Source organism: Podarcis raffonei, chromosome 15 (assembly GCF_027172205.1).
Source record: "Podarcis raffonei isolate rPodRaf1 chromosome 15, rPodRaf1.pri, whole genome shotgun sequence".
Lineage (NCBI taxonomy): Eukaryota > Metazoa > Chordata > Lepidosauria > Squamata > Lacertidae > Podarcis > Podarcis raffonei.
In genome coordinates, this window is record NC_070616.1 from 18,729,448 (window position 1) to 18,751,905 (window position 22,458).

The 22,458-nt window shown below is 43.9% G+C and overlaps 1 protein-coding gene across 1 annotated transcript in view; it reads left to right on the forward strand.

Moving 5' to 3' along the window:
• NTM (neurotrimin) overlaps window positions 1-22,458 on the forward strand; it is an 813,345-nt gene that overhangs the window by 252,085 nt on the left and 538,802 nt on the right. The gene's annotated exons all lie outside the window — the stretch shown is intronic.

The following is a 22,458-nucleotide window of genomic DNA, read 5'->3' on the forward strand; positions in this document are numbered from 1 at the left end:
TATGGGCCGGAGTGAAGGGGACACTGATACAGGTCTTTACCATGAGCACTAGGGAGCCTAACTATGCCTCTGTCTGCAGCTGATATGGAACTCCCAGCCTCTGATCAACTTTCTTCCTCCTCTGCCTTTCTAACTGCAAGGGAAATGGGTCTAATGATGCTGCCGCCACAGCAGGGGAAGTGAGACTTAATTAGCCCATGTTTTGAAAGCAGTTTTGGGCTCTGCAGGTGAAAGCAGGAGCCGAGCATCAAGCCTCCTTATTTGCATTCTTATTGCCTGGCATCATCTGCAGGGAGAAAGTGTCAGAACAGCTGTTATGTCGAATTACCTTCCTCTCGTAACTGGGAATGGGGGGGGGTATCATAGCTGTCATCCTGTGGAAGTCTGAAGGAGCCCAACATTTTCTTGCATATTCCGTTCTCATCTAATGCTTTCTCTCTCTCTCTCTCTCTTTGGTGATATTAACCGACTAACCAGCAGTATCAAGCTCAGAGGTGAACTTAAGATGAGCAGATCCCTTTAGACAGCCTATTACACAGGCCTGTTAGCAGAGATGAACTGGAAAGGGCAGGGGCTGCTGCAAGCGGATGCGATGGAGAGGCGTTAGTGCAAGTGGGAAAGGCGATAGGCAGCTTGGAGGGGGAAAGGGATTGAGGAAGATTGGAACAGCAGAGAGATGAGAGGCTCTAGCCAGGCTGTGTGATACATGCACAGAGGACTGTGTAGGAGCTAGGGATGGGTGAATCTGTCCATTTTGATTTCTCTCAGTTTCTCATTCGCGCCCCCTCCCCTTTTATTTCAGTTCCTCACATTTTCACATCAGTTTGCAGGGAGGGGTGGTGGAATTAAAAAGCCCAAAAGCATCAGCATAGTGCAAATTTATCCTCTAATGTGCACAGGCTGGCCTCCAATTTTACCTCATATGCACATTTTTGCAAAGGAATGCCCCCTCCCCAAATAATAATAGCAGTCAACTTTTCCCCTTTTTAAAGGGAAATTCCCTTATTCCGAATAGGATTCCTAGCAAGAAAAGGGAAAAGTTGACAGCTATGCAAATAATGGGTTTTTGTATGTTTGTTAAGATATGCATTCATCTGAGAACAGCATTGCAAAATTTGGAGAAGGGCTTGAATCCTGTTTGCAGATTTCCTATAAGCATTTGCTTGGTCACTGTGAGAACAGGATGCTGGACCATTTTCCTGATCCCGCAGGATCTTCCGAGGTTCTCGTGTTCTTAGATTGCACTTGGTTTTGAGATCAAGTGCTGAGACTTGCCTCACCCCCCCTTTTTTGAATGAAAATCTCCCCAAGCTGTACTGCAAGGTTGCACTGGGAACTCCATGCCACAGGCAGTCTGGTTGGCAGGCTTGTTGGTGACGTAGAATTTTGGGGGCTTTTATTGAGTTTGTTGGTTCCCATCATGTTTGTTTATGCTGCGGACAGACTGCAGTCAGCTTTAATTTGGGTTTGTGAGGTTTTAATTATATGCTTCAACTTTCACTGAATCCATTTTGGCACAGAGAAGGCTGGCATAAAGCTGCCACTTTTACTTTCTTTGTTTACTTTCACTTTAATTTATACACCACTCATTGATTTTCTTGTTGGGCAAGGAAGTGTACTTCCCCCAAGTGGCTTAAAAAGAGGTATAGAAAATACATGCTTGTTTGTTGGTTGGTTTTTTTGTTGTTGTTATAAAAAGGAACAATAAAGCGAGAAACAAAACACAGAGATAAAGAAAAGTCAGCATGAAGCATAAAACTGATCAGATGCCATGAAAATGGGTCATAAAAGCATTCTTAAATAGGAAAGTCTTAATCATTTGCCTGAACCAAGGCAGGGAAGGAACCAGCCAAGACTCCTTTAGCAAGTGAGTCCCAAAGAGCTAGACTCACAGTGGTGAAAGCTCTCTGACTGGTTGCCAGGGTCACTGACTTGCCCCACACACATTGAGGGCGCCCAGTGTCATGTGACCTGTCTCTCCCTGCCCAGCACACCAATACTGGGGGGATTCAGTCCCCTGCCCACAAATATTTAGGGGGCCAAAGCCCTTTCCACCCTCTATAGTTAGCTACCCTGCTGGTTGCAGTCTATGGCCTATTAAGAATGTGGGAGCACTCATAACTGACCTGTGTGTGTGTGTACATGATAGAGGTTTCTATAACTACATGTGGCCTGGAGAAAATGGATGGGAAACTTAATCCTTCCCATAAAATACTGTACCACAGCTGGGGTCCCCAGATTCTGCATGCAGATATGAACCCTGTTCCCTGGATTAGATCACTGCTGAGAAAGAATAGGAGTTGCCAAATGCATGGTCGAGATGCTGTGGTTTTCTTATGCAACCCCCCTGCCCCTTGTGTGTGTGCACTGTACACATGCTCCACCTTCTGAATAATCCTTAACTGGAAACCTTTCACATATGCAAAACGTGAGCTATAACCGTACCTGATACCCCCCATGCCCTTGCTATTGTCTTATTTTAGGATCAATACAGCAACAATAATCTCAGGCAGTTTCCCGCCACCCAAAAAAAGTTCACAATGGTTAAAACTAAATTTGGTCGCATACTTTTCCAAATGTTCACGATGGATGACTCTTGCTCGAGGCTGTAGTTAATGCTGTATCCGTCACCTAACAACACCCACAATTCCATACCGCTGGCCATTCTGGCAGGGGTTGATGGGAACTGTAGTCCAAAGGGCATCACAATGGCTATCCTTAGTACCGCGATTAGGATGCCAGGGCTAAGATTCAGATGACCCCAATTCAAATCTTCACATAGCTGCAAAGCACACTGTGTGAATCTGGGACGGTCAGCACCTCTCAGCCTCAGTTTGGCCTACCACACAGGATTGTTACCAGAAGAAAAACTCTGTATGCTCCCCCGAGTGTACTGGAGGAACCAATTCCTAAAAGCCCATTTCCCATGTGCAGGATGGTGAAGACTGGCAGCTCAGACCAGTCTGCTATAAGAAACTCTTATTGCGGCAGGCTTTTGAAACATAATGGCTTCTTAATTAAGCCAAGTGACAGTTTTATTTCCTGGAACCCATTTCCAGAGTTCAATTTTATTTCTATGCAGAATTAATATTTTGCACTTAGAAATAATAACAGACAACAGGGAGACGGATGGGACCAGGGTCGTATCTCTGCTCCCATTAAGGAAGCCCTCTTGCTGTCGTCGGTAGTTTCAGCGATCGGTACTCAATTTCCAGTGCTTGTTCGGCAGAAAACAAGGCATGAATCAATATAATTAAAACAGTGCTGTTCAGGCCAAATTAAGAGAAGATGATTATGTCAGCACAATGGGCCCCTTCCAACTTGCGCGTCGGGACACGTACACAACCATGATACACTCCTTTGAAAAATAATTTTTAAAAACCCTGATTCATTAATCCACGATTGCTGCTTCTCTTTGAGTCTGTACTCAAAGCCACTAAGGTTTATGATATAGAATGAGCAGTCCATGCATAAAAACTGCTTTGAGAGTAGGGAAGGTGAAACTGAGCCAGGGAGGTGTTGCAGATAGTGGGTTGGATTTGGGCCAGGGAATCCCAGGGTCCCTGTAGGGATGGAGGATAAATTTGTAAGGTCTGCATTTTAAAGTGACCTGATCTAATACACCAGACCTGAACTTAGGTGCTGATTGGAATGCACCTGTCAATCACTTCTCCTAATTTTGCAGTACAGTTTCAGTTAAAAACAATACACAGAGAAATGTGAAAATTGCTAGAAAAATTCAAATAAAATGCATATTTATAGGGGGAAATATGTCTGCTACCAGTGCTGAGTGTTCCTTTATCAGGTTTGGAGGTTTTGCTGTATCTTGTATGTTATGATTCTAATCTTGGGAGTGGGTGAATCATAGTAGTTCTATACATTCCAGGGTATAGAATATTATTGAGTGTGAGTGGTTTTTGCATGAGTGCTTGGTAAAAGTAATGCTTCAAGCATTGAATGGCTGTGGGGGCCATATGAAATGGATGGTAAGTGGGATTGGATGAATAACTGAATGAATGTTGTGTTGTTTGACTCCTTTCTAATGCTATCTGGTTTTATGTGTTTTATGGATATGGATATCGTTCATGAATTTTGACATGATCATGTTTGTACTTCTGCATATGTCTATTTATATACACACTTATGTGTTTACCTTTTGTAAACCACTTCAAAACCTTTTAGATTATAAGTAGCATATAAATGGAAATATAAGTAATAAATATAATACTTTAGGGGGAAATGCACTGAAAAGCCTACACAAATGTGGATTTCGGGGGAAGAATGGATGCAAAATGTGTATAGCTTTTTGAGTGTGCGTGCATTTTAAACAAGGAAAGAAGTTTGAGTGCATGTAAAACTGATAGGGAATGGAAATAGGCTGATACATCATCCTAGGTCTCTGATGTTAGGAACTGGATGTGGAGGCTTAAGCTGTTGCCTAAACTATAGCAGGCAGAAGTACTCCACTGTTGACACTGCAAGGGCAGAAGACCAATGTCGTTGTCTTCATACTACAGCATAGGTGAGTAACCTTTTCTGGTCAGCAGGTCAGATCCTTATTTCTCCACACCTGGAGGGTCCTTATGACATCAAATGACACTATGCTCTGAAGCCCTGAATTATGGGACTTCAAAGCACAGGGCAAGACTTTCAGGAAGGCCTGCCCTGTGCTTTGAAGTACCAGAGGCTGGGGCTTCAAAGTGCAGGTGGAGGGGGTTCTGTTTGGAAGTCTTTTTGCCAAGAGCCCCAAGCTGCTCTTAAACCTACCAGTTCAATGCTAGGGGCCACATACCATTGGTGGTAAGGGTTAGACGCAAAAGTGGGCAGAGTAAAGGATACAAATGTCACCTTTGTACAGTAAATTACATCCCAGCCATGCTAAAGCCAGACATTTCTACACACACACTAACCTCAAGAAGCATGTGGACTGGGGAGAGCCCTGAGGACCAATTAGAGAGGCTTCAAGGGTCACATTTATTTTAGGACCACAACCATAGCCTGATCATTTGTGGTAAGGAGAGCCTGTATGCATAAGCAGGGCCAGGTAACTCACTTACCTTGATTCCATCTTAAGAGAATGAGAGCCCCCGAAAATATTGACCATGATAACATATGGATAACTTATTTAGCTGCACCTTTCACAGAAATAAATTTACAGAATCGTGTAACCATTCATCATGTGCCATGCATGATGATCCAGCTCCTATAATTTCACATACATATCAGAAACCCATGAACAAATATTGTTCAGTTTTAGTTTGAAGGTTTAATGCCTGTGCATGTAAATTAGATACTGACCTTTTGAAGTGTGTGTGGCTTGTCTTCTGGGACATACCAAGGAAGGGAGACAGCTGTTTGGTAACAAGACTTATTATTCACTGTCCTTCCTACCATGCACCTATGCTTACATGTTCCCCTCCCTGCCAAATCAGGGCAAAGGGCCCACAGTTTAAATCTGGAGCTGCTTAAAATGCACACCCCATTATGGCAGCTCTAGGTCTTGGAGCTGGAATGGGATGTGACCTCATCAGTGGAGGAGCTCATCATGAACCCAGGAGCAGCCGGAATCAAACCCCTGATATTATACCTCAAGGCCATAGTGTACCCCAGACCCTTAGTACTCCCCAGCTGATATCACTCCTTGGCTCTGAACACACCCACAATGGCTGCTGTGGTCTCAGTGACAGTGACAGCAGCAAATTAAAGTTCAGTGTCAATGCTGCACTGCTCACATGGTAGCACAAGACTGAGTTTATTTAGAGCAGTTTACAGCAATAATACAAAAAAACAAAACAATGTAAACCATATTAAAAGTTTAAAAAACCAGACATCAAATAACCATTGTGGAAAGATGCATTCTTAATTACATGTGTAGGCTTGGTGGAATAGAAACGTTTTCAGCAGGTCTTTAAAAGCTGGCATGGAAGGCAGCTGCTTAATAATAGTAGTAATAATAGTAGTAATTTATTGTTGTTGTCGTTGTCATATTTATTATTAAATTCCGCCCTTCTGACTGGGTTGTCCCAGCCACTCTGGATAGCATCCAACAAAATATAAAAACACAAAAACCCTCAAATATTAGAACAAAAAACAAAACAAAAACCCTATAACAGGAGGGAGGCTTATTGGCAGAGCATTCCACAGGACTGAGCCAATTGCACTAAAGGCTCAGTGTCTTGTTGTCAAATGAGTCTCACCAACTCAGGGAAAAACAAATGCTGCTCCTGCAGGTGACCTCAGTGATGAGCTGGGATGTTATAAGGGTTCAAGTGATCCTTGAGATACCTTGGACCTAAGTTGCCACAAGAGTTCTACTCAGAACTCTACTAGTATTCCTGGAGAGATGACTCAGCCAGGCTGGTTATGTAAATTCTTAGTTGCTGCCTGGAAGCTGCTTCCTAAAACTCCACACACCTGCTCTTAGCCTGAGTCTTCTGGACAGCTCCTCTTCAGGCTAGCTCAGCATTACAGCATTTGCCCAATAGCCCCTGCCTATCATGTCAAGAGCAAATTGACCTCAAGAGCAATGTTGTTTAGGGACTAGCTGTCTGGAAGAGGACAAGAAGCAAAATTATTCTCTGGTTTAGATTAAAATCCAAGCCATGGAAGAATTTTGGGATCATAATATTTACCCTATATATGAAGCAAACATTAAGAGCTCCTGAAATGCATACTTCTGAGCCCAGTAAAGCAATCCTTGATAACATCTCTAACCTCAAGGCAGTGCCAGATAGGATAAGGAATGGAGAGAACAGAAATGAGAAAAGGCTAAGGAAAGAACTAACAGCTTTGAGTTAAGGGATCATTTTTAAATGTAACTTCTGGTGCATAGTGTGCCTTATAAGAGCTACATCTGGGAAATCAGACATGGCAAGATGAACTTGGTGAAAGATGATCTCTAGAAGTGCATGTAAATGAAAAAAGGACCTGGCCTGGTTTTTTCTCCTCTCTGATTTAAGAGTCTTTTACCCAGTTGATACATGGCATCTGAGACTGAACTGCCAATGGGCTGCAGGGATTTGGAACACACTGAGACAGTTCATTTCTGTACGTAAATCGTTAAACTGTGAAGATGGAGGCAATATGAAGGTCACCCTTCTCTTCCTTGCACATTCCTGCGCAGACATATAGACACCCTGCCCTGCCCAAGGAACAATCATGCCTGACACATTCCTAACAGATTAGCACATATGAAAGAACACCGCCTACAGTTATCCAGATTATACAGAGCATCTCAGGCACAGTCCAAGGGAGAACCAGGGTGCACTGTGTTGCAGGTGGTCAGAGGTCAAGCAGCAAGCTAAACGGGATAAACTCAAATGCCTCAAGCAAATGAGGTTGTGTGCAAAATGAGCCACCAGCCTGTTGATGCTGCAAGCATGAGGACCCTGGATGCAGGCAGCTGGTGTATTGAGAGACATGAATGGAATTGCGGCAATGTTAGGGATAGGGAAAGAATTTGTTGTGTCCAATTATTATTTATTTGTTTTACAGTGGTACCTCTGGTTAAGAACTTATTTCGTTCTGGAGGTCCATTCTTAACCTGAAACTGTTCTTAACCTGAGGTACCACTTTAGCTAATGGGGCCTCCTGCTGCCACCACTGTGCAATTTCTCTTCTCATCCTGAAGCAAAGTTCTTAACCCGAGGTACTATTACTGGGTTAGCGGAGTCTGTAACATGAAGCGTCTGTAACCTGAGGTACCACTGTACTTCACAAAATTGTCCTGATCCCCTAGCCTACCTGGCAGAAAGAGAGTGTGCCAAGACAAAGTTCTAAGTCCAGAAACCAATCCACACAAGCAAAGTCCAAAAATCAGGAAACACAGTCTGGTGTCAGTGTAAGCAGAGGCAGAGCTAGCTGCTCTGGCACCCGGAGTGGTACACATGCTGTGCACCCAGGGGTGGGGCGAGCATTCCCCAGGGCGGGGCAGCGATGTCACCCCCCCTCAGGGATGACACCAGGGTCAGACCGCATCATCCACACCCCCTTCCTCTGCCAGTGAGTCCAAGTATGCCAAGAAAGGAGTTCAGCAGCCAGAATACAGTCCAGAGTCAATCTCAAAGTAGAAACCCATGAAGGTCCAAGGAGAATCCCATGTGAAGTCCCTCAACATGGGCAGTTGAGCAGACACAGCACCTCAGCTCTGCTGCTGCCTTATACTGTGTCTTCTGATTGCAGCATCTGGGTTTGATGAGGCATGTGACCTTCACCTGTTCTCAGTTTGCCCCAGCTGAGGAATCACTTTCCTCCTTCCCCACCTGGCCAGCTAGTGAACTAGGCTGCAGGCCCTGGCCTGCCTCTGCTTCCTGGAGTTCCCTGCCTGCTTATTCTTACATCTTAGGACCCACTGTGTTCATGGGGATGGGGGTCACTCTGGCTCTGGCGATGGTTCCTGCTGCTGGGCTTCCTGTGCACTAGCTCCTGTCCCCTCATCATCCTCTGTCACCCTGTGAGTATTATCTACACGAACCAGTGGCTCCCCATCCCCAGCTTGTTCCTGTGTGACCCACTTCCAGCTGCACCCCTTGCCTCTTCCTCCTCTTCGAAGTCCTGCCAGTTCATGACAAATATATATATATATACTGCTTGATTGTAATTTTTAAAAAAAACTTGCAAAGCAGTTTACAAAAATAATAAAACAATAAATTTATTGGCAAAAAAACTTTTAGAAGCGCTCTGTATATCCATGTAGGCTTCCTCATGGATCGGAATGCAACTCCCAGCTGAAATACACACTTCTTCATATTTTGCCATTCAGTGTCACTGCAGAAAAAGTGCTCACCAAGAAGAGGCTCTCAAGCACCCCTGTCCTTCACATGGTGGCAAGACTATCAGCAGGGCCTTTCCTACTAATCTTAATACAGGAGGTGACTGATGCAGGAGGAAGCAGTAAATGAAACTGCATGTGACAGAGGCCTCCAAATCAGACATATTTTTGAGACAGGAAAGGGAGGCTAAAACAAATTACAGTTTAATTTTTAAAAAGTGACCGGTCAGTGACCATAGCCAATAAGTTTGAGAGTGCTTACCTCTGCATCAGATTGCAACAACTATAACCATGAAAGGCTATTCTTCAACTTCTTTCTCATTCCCTACCAGGGTCAACATAGTTTCAGAAAATAAGCATGCAGTTTGCTGATTAAAATTTCACCTCACTGATTAATCAACTAAACTCCAGTTGATTAATCTGGTGATTAAACTGAAAGGAGAATGCAGTTGTAAACCTTTTTTCCGTCTCTTGGAATATGAATTCGAATCATTCTGTTGTCGCAAGGAATAGACAATTTGGAAGAAACTGCATGTTGGACTCCCGCACTCCCCCCATCACTCCACACTCTTGTGTTTTGAGCCAGGTCATCATGCTCTGAATCTAAATACAGGGTGATCAGCCAGTATGTCTTTTACATAGATACACACACACACACACACACACACAGAGAGAGAGAGAGAGAGAGAGAGAGAGAGAGAGAGAGAGAGAGAGAGAGTGCCCTATACAAGGTTGATGACACCCTTTAAGCCCATTGCTCTGAGCTACAATCTAAGTAACAAAAGCTGACCTTAAATTTGTGATTAATTACAGTTGAAGGGAAATTGCAGGGAGAACTCGAGCAAGCCAAACTGTGTGAGCACTGAACCTGCTTAAATCTGTGATTAAACTCTGCTTGCGTCACACTGTTTGCATGGGGCTCTTAATCACCCATGTGTTCTCTGGGTGGCCTGAATGAAGGGCAAATGTTTCCTCAATGCCAGGCTACTGGGGGAGGTTATGCAATACTGGATTTTGCTAGGGAGAGGCTTTATCTGATGAGCTGGACACGCTCACCCAGAAACTCCCAGTTCACCTTAGGGGCGGTTCCTGCCATGTGTTAAGAGCTAAACCAGTAAGTGGCTTTATGTGTGTGCACAAAATCAGCAGCAGCTCACATGGGTGGGCCACAAATAGGATGGATTAAGCCTGATTGGGAAGCCAAAAATAACCCTTCTTGATGTTGAATGGGGACATCCCAGAAGAGCAGAGACAGCTATAACCTGAAAGGAGAGTTTGAAGCCCTTTGCCACTGCCTCGGCTTTTGTGGGAATGAGTCAGTGGGAGGAGCCCAAACTTTCATCAACCCCTGCTCATCAAAAATCTGGGCCCTATTAAAGTTTAGTTGCTATGCAGGGACATACAATATATGAACATACATCACTTACCCCACAAATCATAGTGGTGAGAATACCATTGTTATTTCTGTATACGTTTTGATCTGAAAACTCTGAGGTTGACACAGAGCTACTTGAGGTTCGGTCTTTCATCTCTAATCCAGAATATATATATATATATATATATATATATATATATATATATATATATATGTAACATGTAGGAGAGGAGCGTTTGCAGAGATGGAAACCTTTATTGCTTTTGCACTTGATTGTTCGATTTGTAGCATCATTAGCTTCACTCTGGTCCAGCAGTTCTATTTTCAAAGGCAGCCCGGAGGGTGCGGAGGGACGGGAGAGAGAATTGGCCCAAAGCAGTCTCAACCGGCCCATGTCCATGACAGATAAAGAGATCAAATATGCACAGTCCTGAGATGTGGGAGCTCAAATATCCCAGCTGTCATGCAATGGTGTGGCAACGGAGAATAGGAGCCAAGCAATGTGAGAGGAGAGATGTTGGTGTGAAGCACAGCATGTTGTGCAATCGATCTATTTATCTGCATTGGCTCCTGGTATGTTTCTGAGCACTATACAAAGTGTTTAAAGCCCCAAACAGCCCCAGCCCTGTATCCCTGAAGGAGCACCACTACCCCCACTGTTTAGCCCAGAAACTGAGATCCAGCTCTGATGGCCTTCTGGTGGTTCCCTCACAGTGAGAAGTGAAGTTACAGGGAACCAGGCAGAGGACCTTCTCAGTAATGGTGTCCGCCCTGTGGAATGCCCTCCGATCAGTTTTCAAACAGATAAACAACTACACAACTTTCCCAAGACTCCTGAAGGCAGCTCTGTATTGGGAAGTTTTTTATGTTTGACATTTCACTGTTTTTTTTATTAGACTGGAAGCCGCCCAGAGTAACCCAGTCAGATGGGTGGGATATTGAGGCTGATTCAGCATGCTGGCTAAAGTTGAATATGTTGATACATTTATTTCAGAAGAATTTGGTAGTATCAGGACTCTTTAGCGCAGGCATGGCCAAAGTTGGCCCCCCAGCCGCTTTGGGACTACAATTCCCATCATCCCTGACCACTGCTCCTGTTAGCTAGGGATGATGGGAGTTGTAGTCTTAAAACAGCTGGCGGGCCAAGTTTGGCCATGCCTGCTTTAGAGCAAGGAGCAGTCATTGTGATTGTGACCATAATTTGCTTCTGCAGTCCCCACCAAAAGAAACACACATGCCAGTTTGGATATGCCCATGTTAAAAATTGCCATACTCATTTTATAAATCACTGTGCAACTGATTGGTGCCAAGTGCTGAATTCTGTTATTTGCCCCCCACTATCATTTCCCTGCAACCTCCACAGCTAAGTAAGTTCACAAAAGCACTTACTTTGGTGATGGGACCATAGAGGGGCTCTCAGGATATGATCAATCTTCCTTCCTTGTGGGATAGCATTTCTCTCTGTCTGTCTCTTTTTCCTTACAAGATCTTGAGAGCTCCATAATTCATAATCCTGCAATGTGGGGGCTGATAATTGCCACCTAATCACTGGAGAAACAAGGCTGAAATATACTGAAATAAGCCATAAAACTCATTACAAGATAACAAGATTCTATCTATTCTCAGAGGTCGCTTTAAAGCTGTGCAGGTCAGGGAGCTAATCACCTCATTCGGTGGAAGCAATGGAGAGAAGGGGCTGCTCTGGTCTCATTTGTTCAGCTCTCAGGTCTGCAGCTGGTGCTGATGGAGAAAGGAAGAAGATCTTGATGGATTGCCAACTCCCAGTTTGAAAAATGCAGACCTTTTGGATGGGGGCTGTAGGGATGGGAGAGCAATTCAGTTTGGTTTGCATTTTAATGCAAATATATACCCAAGTTGAAATTCTCAAAACAATACATGAATCAGTCATAGCTCAATGGTAGAGCACATGTTTTATATCAACAAGGTCTCTGGTTCAATCTCAGGTAGGGGTGGGAAGGACTTCTGCCTGAAACTCTGGAGAGGTGGGAGGGGTATAGCTTAGCAGTTGAGCATATACTTTGAATGCTGGAGGTCTCAGGTTCACTTTCTGGCATCTCCAGGTAGGGATGGCAAAGGCTTCAGCCTGGAGCCCAAGGCGAGCTGCTGCCAGTCAGTGCTAGCAATTATGAGATAGTTGGACCAGAACTCTGACTCAGTGTAGGGCAGCATCCTTGGAAAGGCAGCTATGCTTTGTAATTTGCTCATCTTTGAATTTTGCGATTAAGTTTTTGAATCAAAAACTGGGTACAAAAATGTATGTATTGGGGTAAAGTGTGCATAATAGTGCAGGCATTAGAGAAAAAAATAACATGCAGAAATGAATCGTGTTAGGAAATTATTGCAAAAAATATTATTGCAAACACACGAGGAAAGGGGCCAACTAAACGTGAGATGGGGGAGGGAAAGAAACTGAGAAAAACTGAAATTGACAGATACATCCATCTCTAGAGGGCAGAAGTAGAATATGATGAGTTAGGGACAAAATCAGAAAGAGGCTCAATAAACCCACTGGAACTGCAAAATGGTTCACTTACAGTTCAAACTAAATGCCAGCTGTCCAATTTTCATTGCCTATTTTATTTTTTCTTTAATTAATTTATATTCTATCATTCAAAATATGCTATCTTTCCACAGTGGTTTAAAACATTTAAGAACAATTTGAAACCATATAAAATATTAAAGAAAACTATTAATCATAGCAGCAGTAAAACCTTTCACATCTCCTAAATCCAATTCCATTTCACCAAGTCCTAACTATATATATATATATATTCTAGATCTGTCCTCAGTTGGGAGCTGATCCAATAACCTGCTTCTGATATCTTAATCCTAAGGATTATACTAGCATCCAATATAAATATGGATCTTGCTGTAGTTCTGCGTTTAAATAACCAGCTCATTTTCCAGCCAATGTTAGAGGGGATGTAATTTGGAGTGTATGGGAGCAAAAATATTCAGCACCTAAATATTTATTTTAAAATTTATATCCCATTTTCTTGACCCAAGTAGAGGTTCTGCAGAGTGGCTAGTGCAATATCTAATAGCAAAATGTAAGTTCAAACATAATAGACAACGAGAAAACACAACCAATATTAATTCATTAAAAGCAACATGTAAAACTCATAGAAAATAACCCAATAAAATAACTAGGGCACATAACTCTGCAAATTCAGGGAACATTCCAGCCATGGATGCAGAGCATTGCCACCATAGCTGGTAGCCACTGATAACCCTCACCTCCATGAATTTGTCTAATCCTCTTTTAAAAGCACCCAAGTTGGTGAGCATCACTGCCTCCCATGGGGGTGAGTTCCATAGTTTAACTATGCTCTGTGAAAAGAACTACAGCACAGCTAGAACAATGGCATAGCATGGGGGGGGCACGGGTGCAAAATTGTTAGGAGCGCAAAATTTCAACACTCGGTGCTCAGTGCCGGATTTACATAGAAGCTAATCAAGCTATAGCTTAGGGCCCGACTCTCTTGGGGCCCCCCCCAAAAAAAAGCAAAGGAAAAAAAAATCCTGGATGTACATTTCCAAAATATAAGTTCAACAATTGTTTTGATAAAATACATATTTTGTTATGTGCAAATGGCTTTAGATACCTATTAGGTCCATAAATTAACATATAGCATATATTTAACACAAAAAAGTGACAATTTGTTGTTGACAAAGGACAGCTGGACATATAAAGGGCCCAATTACTTCAGTAGCTGAGGGCCCCATCAAACCTAAATACGGTGCTTCTGTCCCTGAGCTCCATTAAAAATGGCTTCTCCATGCGCACCAGGAAGTGACCTCTCCAGACAACGGAATGACTCTTCTTTTCCTATCTCTGCAGCTGTGATCACCTGAGTGACGCAGATGCTGTTAGGCAGTTGAATGTGCATGTGTACTCCATCCATTTCCCTCCCACCCACCCTCTGTATGCGACCCTGGGCACTGGCAACCCACGCTATGCCCCTGAGCTGGAATGCCTTTTCTTTGCAAAAGGTCTATTCACACATGCTGTACTTCTCAAGGAATGCCTGAGTGTGTATATTTAGGGTGTGTGTGAGAGAGAGAATGTGCACCAAGCACCCTCTGTTTTGCCTTTATTTGTTGGAATGTAGGCATGTTTGCCAGCGGGTATAGCTTCCACACTCCATTCTCGCTTTCGCTAATATTACCCTGGCCAGCAGGATCCCCACATTTAACTATAGCTGCAGGAGAGCACTTACCAGAAAGCAATTTCATTCTCTCTTGCCAGAGGTACGTGGATGAATCCCAGGCATATAAAAGTCAATCTGCCTTCAGCTCCCGAGACTGCCTTGCTCCCCAGATCAGGCTTTCTCAAGCAGCCAGGCGGGGGGCTGTCAGTTCTGATAGCATCTGCGGTTTTTCTTCATTTAGTGATCTGTAAAAATTTAATGATTGTTAGCATGCTGTAAGTACAGGCTGTATGTGCAGGTCTGCAGCACTTCACACCTCCCTAGCTGAGCACAATAGTGATGGGGAGGGAAGGGGAGATGAAGGGTGCAAGGGTAGAGAAACGTCCCACCAAACCCCCAGGAATCTTTGTGAAATGTCAGCAATTCTGGGGTTCTTTTGAAGGGTCATTGTGTTCTGCAGGAGGTTTGCAGGAAGGCCAAATGAGAAGTGGTGAAGTAAGAAAGCTTGTTTCTTTCTGCTGCTGCCATTGCCTCTTGGAAGCAGACGGCTCCATGCCTGAGCTTGCAATTTCTCACTCCCTAATCTGGAAGATATAGATTGCATCACTGGTTGTTTCCTCTGGACCAGAGATAGAAAATGTGTTCAGTGTAGCATTGCCATGGTATCTCAGCAATGTAAACGAGTGGTTCCTCCTTGGGCTAAGCTTTGAGAGGAGCCAAAGAAATGCCTCTATAAAAATGCTGTATAATAGTCACAAAAAGAAAACCTTTGCCACGGAACTATGTGCTTATTGTTTAATCCTGTTCCTTTGCAACTGCCATCTCAGCTAAGACATCCAAAAGCCATGCTATGGCTAGTGGTGCTTCCCTATGCAGTAAGGGGATCTTGGGCATCTATGTCCTTGCTTTGCAGTTGTTACACCAACATCAACCCTTCTTCCTACTTTTCTGAGCTTGTCAAAAATCCATTTTTGTCTCCTGCTCACACACCTGGAACACCCCCTTGACTCGATTGGAAATGGCAGTCAACCCCAATATCGCAGGACCTCCAAAAGTCACTCGATATATTTTAAAGAGGGGAAGGAGATTCTGCTAGTTGGTCCATAGCATCCTGTTTTACGAGAGGCCGCATGTGATAAGTATGTAATGACTGTGAAATGACAGGCCGTAAAGCTCTGAAAGGAGGCGATCCATTCAGTTGCCACTTTTAAGTATCATCAAGTCAGGTCATTGAGCAAGAGGCCGAAAGTTTGAATGCCTTAATGGAGGTGGGTGTGGAGCCTGCAGCATCAATCAGTGCAAGGAAGGACAGTGGAGCGAGAGAACATGCATGGCAGACAAGTCTGCAGGCAGGAGATTGGCTTGAGCTATTCCTGTATTTGCCACTGATGCATGGCATGGCCTTGGTCTGGTCATTTGCTGCCCTGCCTTGTTTACTGTTTGAGGAATAAAATATATATTGATACTGGGGTTCTAAAAAGCTTTTCATGAATAGACACGTATAAATTTCTCTAGCACTCCTACTGGCTGCGTGACACCTTCCCTTTGATGAGAATTTACATCCACCCTCTGATCAACTACTATAATTCTTTGGATAGTTGTCTGCCTGTTCTCTATGCATCGGACACTCCTGGAGATGTTGTGCTGGCAAAATTTGGTTACACTCTGAAAAAAGACTCAGTAAACCATAGCTCATGAAAAGGGTTGTTTTTATTCAAATGTAACAGCATAGAAGGTCTGCAAACAACTAAATACTCATAATCACCTGAGTGAAAAATTAGTCTGTGCAAGGAAGTTGTCTAAGGAGGGAGGGATCTGGTCTCTATTCACTATGCTGAGTTTCCATCTGTGGCCCTGCAGCCAATAATTGAAGGGATTATTCCTCCTTGCTATGAGAAGATGTGATTAGCCAAAAAGTGTTTTTTTTTAAAAAAAAAGTTGGGGAGTTTCTATCTCCAAGCCCCCAAGATCATTCTGAGAATTCTATTGAGCATTTATCCAGCAACATCTAAAACCGTTCCAAAGTTAATATGCAGGAACAGTTAATTACCGGGGCTTGCAATTTCCTTGTCATTTCAAAGCAGCTGTGTGGGTGTTTTGTTACCTTGTTGCATCCAGTGATTCTGCAAGCTGAACAAATTAGAACTATGCAAAGGCCTGGAAACCTGGTCCTGAAATAGGCTGTAACCTCCACCAAATACTGGGGGAAGGCCCTGGTCAGAGCCACTACCCAAACTCCCTTCAAAATAAAAGCCAGAGCTGTGCCTGGCTGTGCATACTTGGGTCTCAGAGCGTTCTTTGGGAACAAGAATGGAATAGTGGAATGAATTATCTGCTTGTGTGATTGGCAGGCAGTAGGAAGCTTCCAGATTGATCAGATTTGGTGTAACTCCTAGGAGCTTGGAATTCTGTCCTTGCCTGGTCCACGGAGACTACGGGCACTAGCTCTGATACCAGATCGTCCAAGTGTCCCTATTTTCCAGGGACAGTCCTGGATTTACAGAAGCCATCCTGGTTTCTGATTTGATCCCAAAATGTCCCACTTTTCCTTAGGACGTTCCTATTTTCATGGGAGAAATGTTGGATCCAAGGTGATAAGTATCTATACAATCTTTGGATGACATCTGAAGGCAGCCCTGTATAGGGAAGTTTTAAAATGTTTAATGTTTTATTATATCATATATATATATATATACACACACACACACACACACACACACACTGGAAGCCGCCCAGAGTCACTGGGGCAACCGAGTCAGATGGGTGGGGTATAAGTAATAAAATTATTACTATTATTACTATTGAATTGGACATCTCTGTTTTCATCGGAAAAAATATTGGCGGGTATGTGATACAGGATGTGTTCCCTGAGCAGCATGGGACATTTGAATACTACTGCTCTAAATTGGGAATGGAGAAACCTGTGACCCTACAATGTGTCTGGACTACAACTCTCATTGTCCCTGCCCATTGGCCATGCTGTTTGGGGGTGATGGGAGTTGTAGTCCCATAACATACGGAGGGCTCCAGGTTCCCCGTGTCTAGATTAAGCCATTGTTGAGTGTCAGCATCTCATTGTGCATGTGTGTGTCCATGTAAAAAGGTTGAAACAATAGGAACAGAACACATGTCCTGTTTATCCTTCTAAGGTGGAAATACCAGCACTGCAGTGTTAGCTGAATCTGGCCAGGGTTTGCTGGCAAGCCTGGGTTTGTTTGTCTACTTAAATAGCTGTGTCTGTGGTTTCAAATAACACATCGGTGGTGAGCAGAAAGGAACGTCGTGCCGCCTTGTCAATTGGGTTTGTGTCCCTCTGCCTGGTTGGAGATGTTTTGGAGGCCCGCTGCTTCTTTTCTTCCCGTCTTTAATTCTCGATTCTTTTGCACAATGGGCTGGCGAGAGCCTTCTGGCTTTTAGTGATGGAGATTCCCCACAGGTGCATAACGCGCTGCTTTGCCCAATGTGAAAATCAATAAATATGCTCACTGCAAAAAGGAGGTGGGGGGGAACAAATCTAACACAGAGAAAAACTCAATATGAGGCAATGAGGGGAAAGTAAAAGCACTCCCCTAGGGGATAATGGTTTGAAATGGGGGTCTGAGAAAATGATGATTAAAAAAAAAAGAATTTTCCTGTGGAACTAAGTCTGCGTCAGGTGTAGCAGAACAACGAGCATTGAGGGGCAGCTACTGGCTTCTTAAGACCCTGATTCCATCTTGCAGGAGGAAAAGGGGGTTAGTGTGAAGTGTTAGGGTTGAGTGTTATGGAATGCCAACATGATACCATTCTGATGTTTTCGATTATAAATTCCATCAGCTCTAGCCAGCTGGGCCAGTGCTCAAGAATGATGGGAATTGTAGTCCAAAACATCTGGAGGGAATCACATTGACTGCATCTGGCAAACTGGTTATTCAGGCAGGTGCAATAATTGCTTAATGCAGCAATCCTAAACCTATTGCCTGGATAGAAGACCCAATGAGTTCTAAGCATATAATTGTTCTGTAAAATAATCCCCCCCCCAAAAAACCCCTTAGATTAATAATATTTAAGAATTTTTTCAAGATTATAATGTTTTTGTTGTTGCCTGAATTACTTTTTTTTTGTATGTTGCTTTGGAATGTTTGGATATAAAGCAATGAAGAGATCCGGTTTATTACTAAATAAACATTGGGTGTGTGTGTGTTAGGAATTCGAGGCAAAACGACACACTGTTATTGCTGACATTTTCACAGTGATTCCGGCATGCCTCTTTTTGGAAACTCTCCAGCACTCCTTCGAATCGCACTTATTCTCAGCTCAATCAAATGTTATTGTTGAAACCCATAAAGCTTGAGAAAACCAGGAAGGAAAACAAACACAAGAAGAGCCCTGCTGGATCAGACCAAAGGCTCAAACTGCCCAACATCCTGTCTCCCACAGTGGCCAATCAGATGCCAATGAGAAACAGAGAAAATATGAGGGCAATAGCCATTTCCTGCTGTTGCTCCCTGGCGATGGGTAGTCAGAGGCATAATGCCTCTGTTCCTAGAGGTGATATATTCTATATAGCCTTCATGGTTGTGTTTTCAAAGAAGTGCAACTTATTCTTACTCTCAGTTGCCCTCAGTTACCCCCAGTTGCATCTTTGGGAAGTCAAGTCTGATTTACTATGTAGCACTGTGATGTCATATAGTTCTTTGCGGGATCCCTGATTGGTTATCATCACCCATGCAATTAATCCAGGAAATCAGAGGAAGGACCAGAAGCCAGAGTAAACAACCATCTTAAACAGGTTGTAAGAAGCAAATACCCTTTTTTGGGGGGGCGGGGGAATATTTCTACTCTCCTGAAATTGCCCAGTTTTATCCAGAAATTGAAACTTGGGAATAGCAGCATGGATCTAGTCAAAGTAAAATAACCCCCTAATGAAAGAAAACCACAATAGATTTCTGCGTAGAAAAGAAAATTTGACCCAATGCATCTTCCACTGCCATAGTTTTACATTTCTGTAAGACGCTTCACTTCCAAAGTTCCCATTCCAAGAGCCTCTTAAAGGTGCAACCACCCTTGTGCATTTGAAAACTGATCTGCCTGCCAGCTACAATACTTTTCCAGCTCTGGCAGTTCCAAAGCCTTGCATAAAAATAGGAAGCAAAGGGTTAATCTCCTTAAAAAGTGCTTCTGTTATTATTAAAAAAATGAGGGCGAGAGAACCTCTTCAGTTGAAACTGATTAGGAGCAGTTGAGCTGTCACCACTCTTGATTTTATGATAGTCCTATAAAGAGCAGCCGGTAATTCATTGAAACAGACTTTGGTTTTGCACTGCTATGAACTAGGGTTGCATATCAAATAGGAGACTCTTCCATTAAGTTTCTGTGCTTGGGTCCTTCCCTTTCCAAGGTATGAGAGATTTGGGGACTTGTGTCCAACCAGCCAGATTGCAGTGTTAGTGGTGGAGGAGAAATTCTCCTGCATTTTAATGTTAACCATCCTAACTCGCCGGTCCTAGATTTAGATTTAGATTGGAAGGCAGATTATTTATTCATTTAAGGCATTTATACACTGCTTAATCATTTGCATATCTAATTACTATGGACTTCTTGTTTTGAAAATGCAGTTTTGGTTCAAAAAATGTACCCCAAGGTGCACATTTCCAGAAAAAAGTAAGGGAAAGCAGTACTCTTTTTATTATTATTAGGGGGTCCTCAAGGGTATGCAGTACAAGCACCTGTTTGTTTGTTGTTGTTAAATAGTGTGGCACTTACTGTAACAACTTCATGGGTTGGATTTAGGTTTGATGAGGCTCTAAGCTACTGAAGGTAATTGGGCCCTTTATATGTCCAACAGACTTCCAGAATGGATTAACTTTGAGAACCAAGGTACCACTGTATAGAGAAATGAGCAAACCAGTGATATTTTAGAGAGCAGGCTAGCAGGCGGGGCCCATTACTTACATCTTAGGAGCCTACACAACACAAAACACTGTTGCAGTATGTAGGTTTTATTTTATTTGTTTTTTATCTTATATTTTGGAAATGTACATCCAGTCCCCCCCCTTTATTTTTGGGGGGGGCTCCAAGAGAGTGGAGCCCTAAGCTATAGCTTGTTTAGCTTATATATAAATCCCGCACTGATGGAACGTACCAGCGCCTATTTTCCTAGAAAAAAGCATTGTGGGAAAGCATATAGGAATGGATATTTTAACCGAAGAATGTGTACAAAATATATACTGCAGGGGGAAATGAATACAATTTAAACATTGGGCCAGATTCTACTAACTGGCCCTGCTAGTGAAAGCCAGTGCAATGACTTCTGTTAGTGGAATGGGGCTTTTCCCAACCTGCACCCCCAAATGAGCTCAGAGTGTATGGGGTTGTTCTGAAGAACCACCAGACACTGGTGGAGGAAGAGGAGTGTGTGGGGAGCGCACTGCTCCTAGTAGCATGATCCTGGTGGGGTGCCATTGCGGCTGCCCCACCCCGCGCTGGGCGCCATGCCCCTGCAGATGGTGTGCCACACCCCCAGGATGTGTGCCACACCCCTGCAGGTGGCATGCCCCCAGGACATTTGCCCACCCCACCCCTGCCTGCTGCCCCCAGAACAATGCACAGGGAGAGGAGAGGAGAGAAACTGTTTCATTGAGCAAGGAGATGTGCTTTTACAGACAGAAGGTTTGTAACAGTGTGGTCCTGGATTCCTCCCACTGTTACTTTTTGTAATTAAAAAAGATAAAAGAATCTGCAAGAAAGTGTGGGTCATAGAATCATAGAGTTGGAAGGGACCCTGAGGAACATCTGGTCCAACCCCCTGCAATGCAAGAGTATGCAGCTGTTCCATACGGGGATTGAACTTGCAATGTTGTCATTATCAGCGCCATGCTCTAACCAATGGAGTTATCCAGGATGAACCAGAGGGATGGAACAGACTCTCATGTGAAACTGACACAGAACTGAAATTGGCTGATCCGGCTACCCCTAACAGAGAGTAGCTCTGGCCTAGCCGGCACATGTAGGAAGGACAGAAGAGCGTCCCAACAATCTCTCTGGAGAGCTGTGGTTGTTAATCTGGTTCCTCAGCAAGCAATAATGTGTAGACCTTTCCGACTCTCTGAAGCTGGGCGATGGCCTGCTTTTGGGGAAGGTGAGAAGGCATGGCAGGAAACCTGTGCAAAAAGTACATTTTAATCTTCCAGATAGTCTCTTTGGGGAAATCTTGTCCATCATTTTAATTCACTGCAACTGGACTGGACCTAGCTCTGTGGCAATGTGCTTTGAATTAGCTGAAGTCTGCATGCTCGCGTGTCGGAAAGGTACTAATAATGCTGCATAACCTTGTCTGTAAGCTACTCTGCTGAACTTGATATTATCTCCGCCAGTGTCTATATACCAAGTGCAGATTTCCTCTGTGGCCTTGAGCAAATTGCTAAATGCAGCTCTAGTGCGTGGGCTTCATTTTTTCTGCAGAAGGGGACTGGATTTCCCCCTAACGGCCACTGACACCTCACATGGGTTGAAAATTTAAAGCTCTCTCTTGCAAAAAAAAAGAAAAGCAGGGTAATAAGAAGAAGACTACGATTGGATTGCCTCTCCAATATATTTTATTTTATTTATTGCATGTATATACTACCTTTTCCCCCAATGAGCTTGGGGTGGCATACATGGTTCTCCTCTTCTCATTTAATCCTTAAAACAACCCTGCACGTTAGGTTAGGGTAAGAGGAGGTGACTGGCCCGAAGTCACACCCAGGGAGCATAATGGCTGAGTGGGGATTTGAACCCTGGTCTCCCAGGTCATAGCCTGACATTCTAGCCACTAAATATCCTTGTTTGGCCTGTGCCATGATTTGGGCCAGGCCCAAACGCGGGTGGCTCTGTGGGTAAAACCTCAGTGCCAAGGACTTGCCGATCGTATGGTCGGCGGTTCGAATCCCCGCGGCGGGGTGAGCTCCCGTCGTTTGGTCCCAGCTCCTGCCCACCTAGCAGTTCGAAAGCACCCTTAAGTGCAAGTAGATAAATAGGGACCGCTTTATAGCAGGAAGGTAAACGGCATTTCCGTGTGCTGCGCTGGTGCTGGCTCGCCAGCTGCAGCTTCGTCACGCTGGCCACGTGACCCGGAAGTGTCTTCGGATGGCGCCGGCTCACGGCCTCTAGAGCAAGATGAG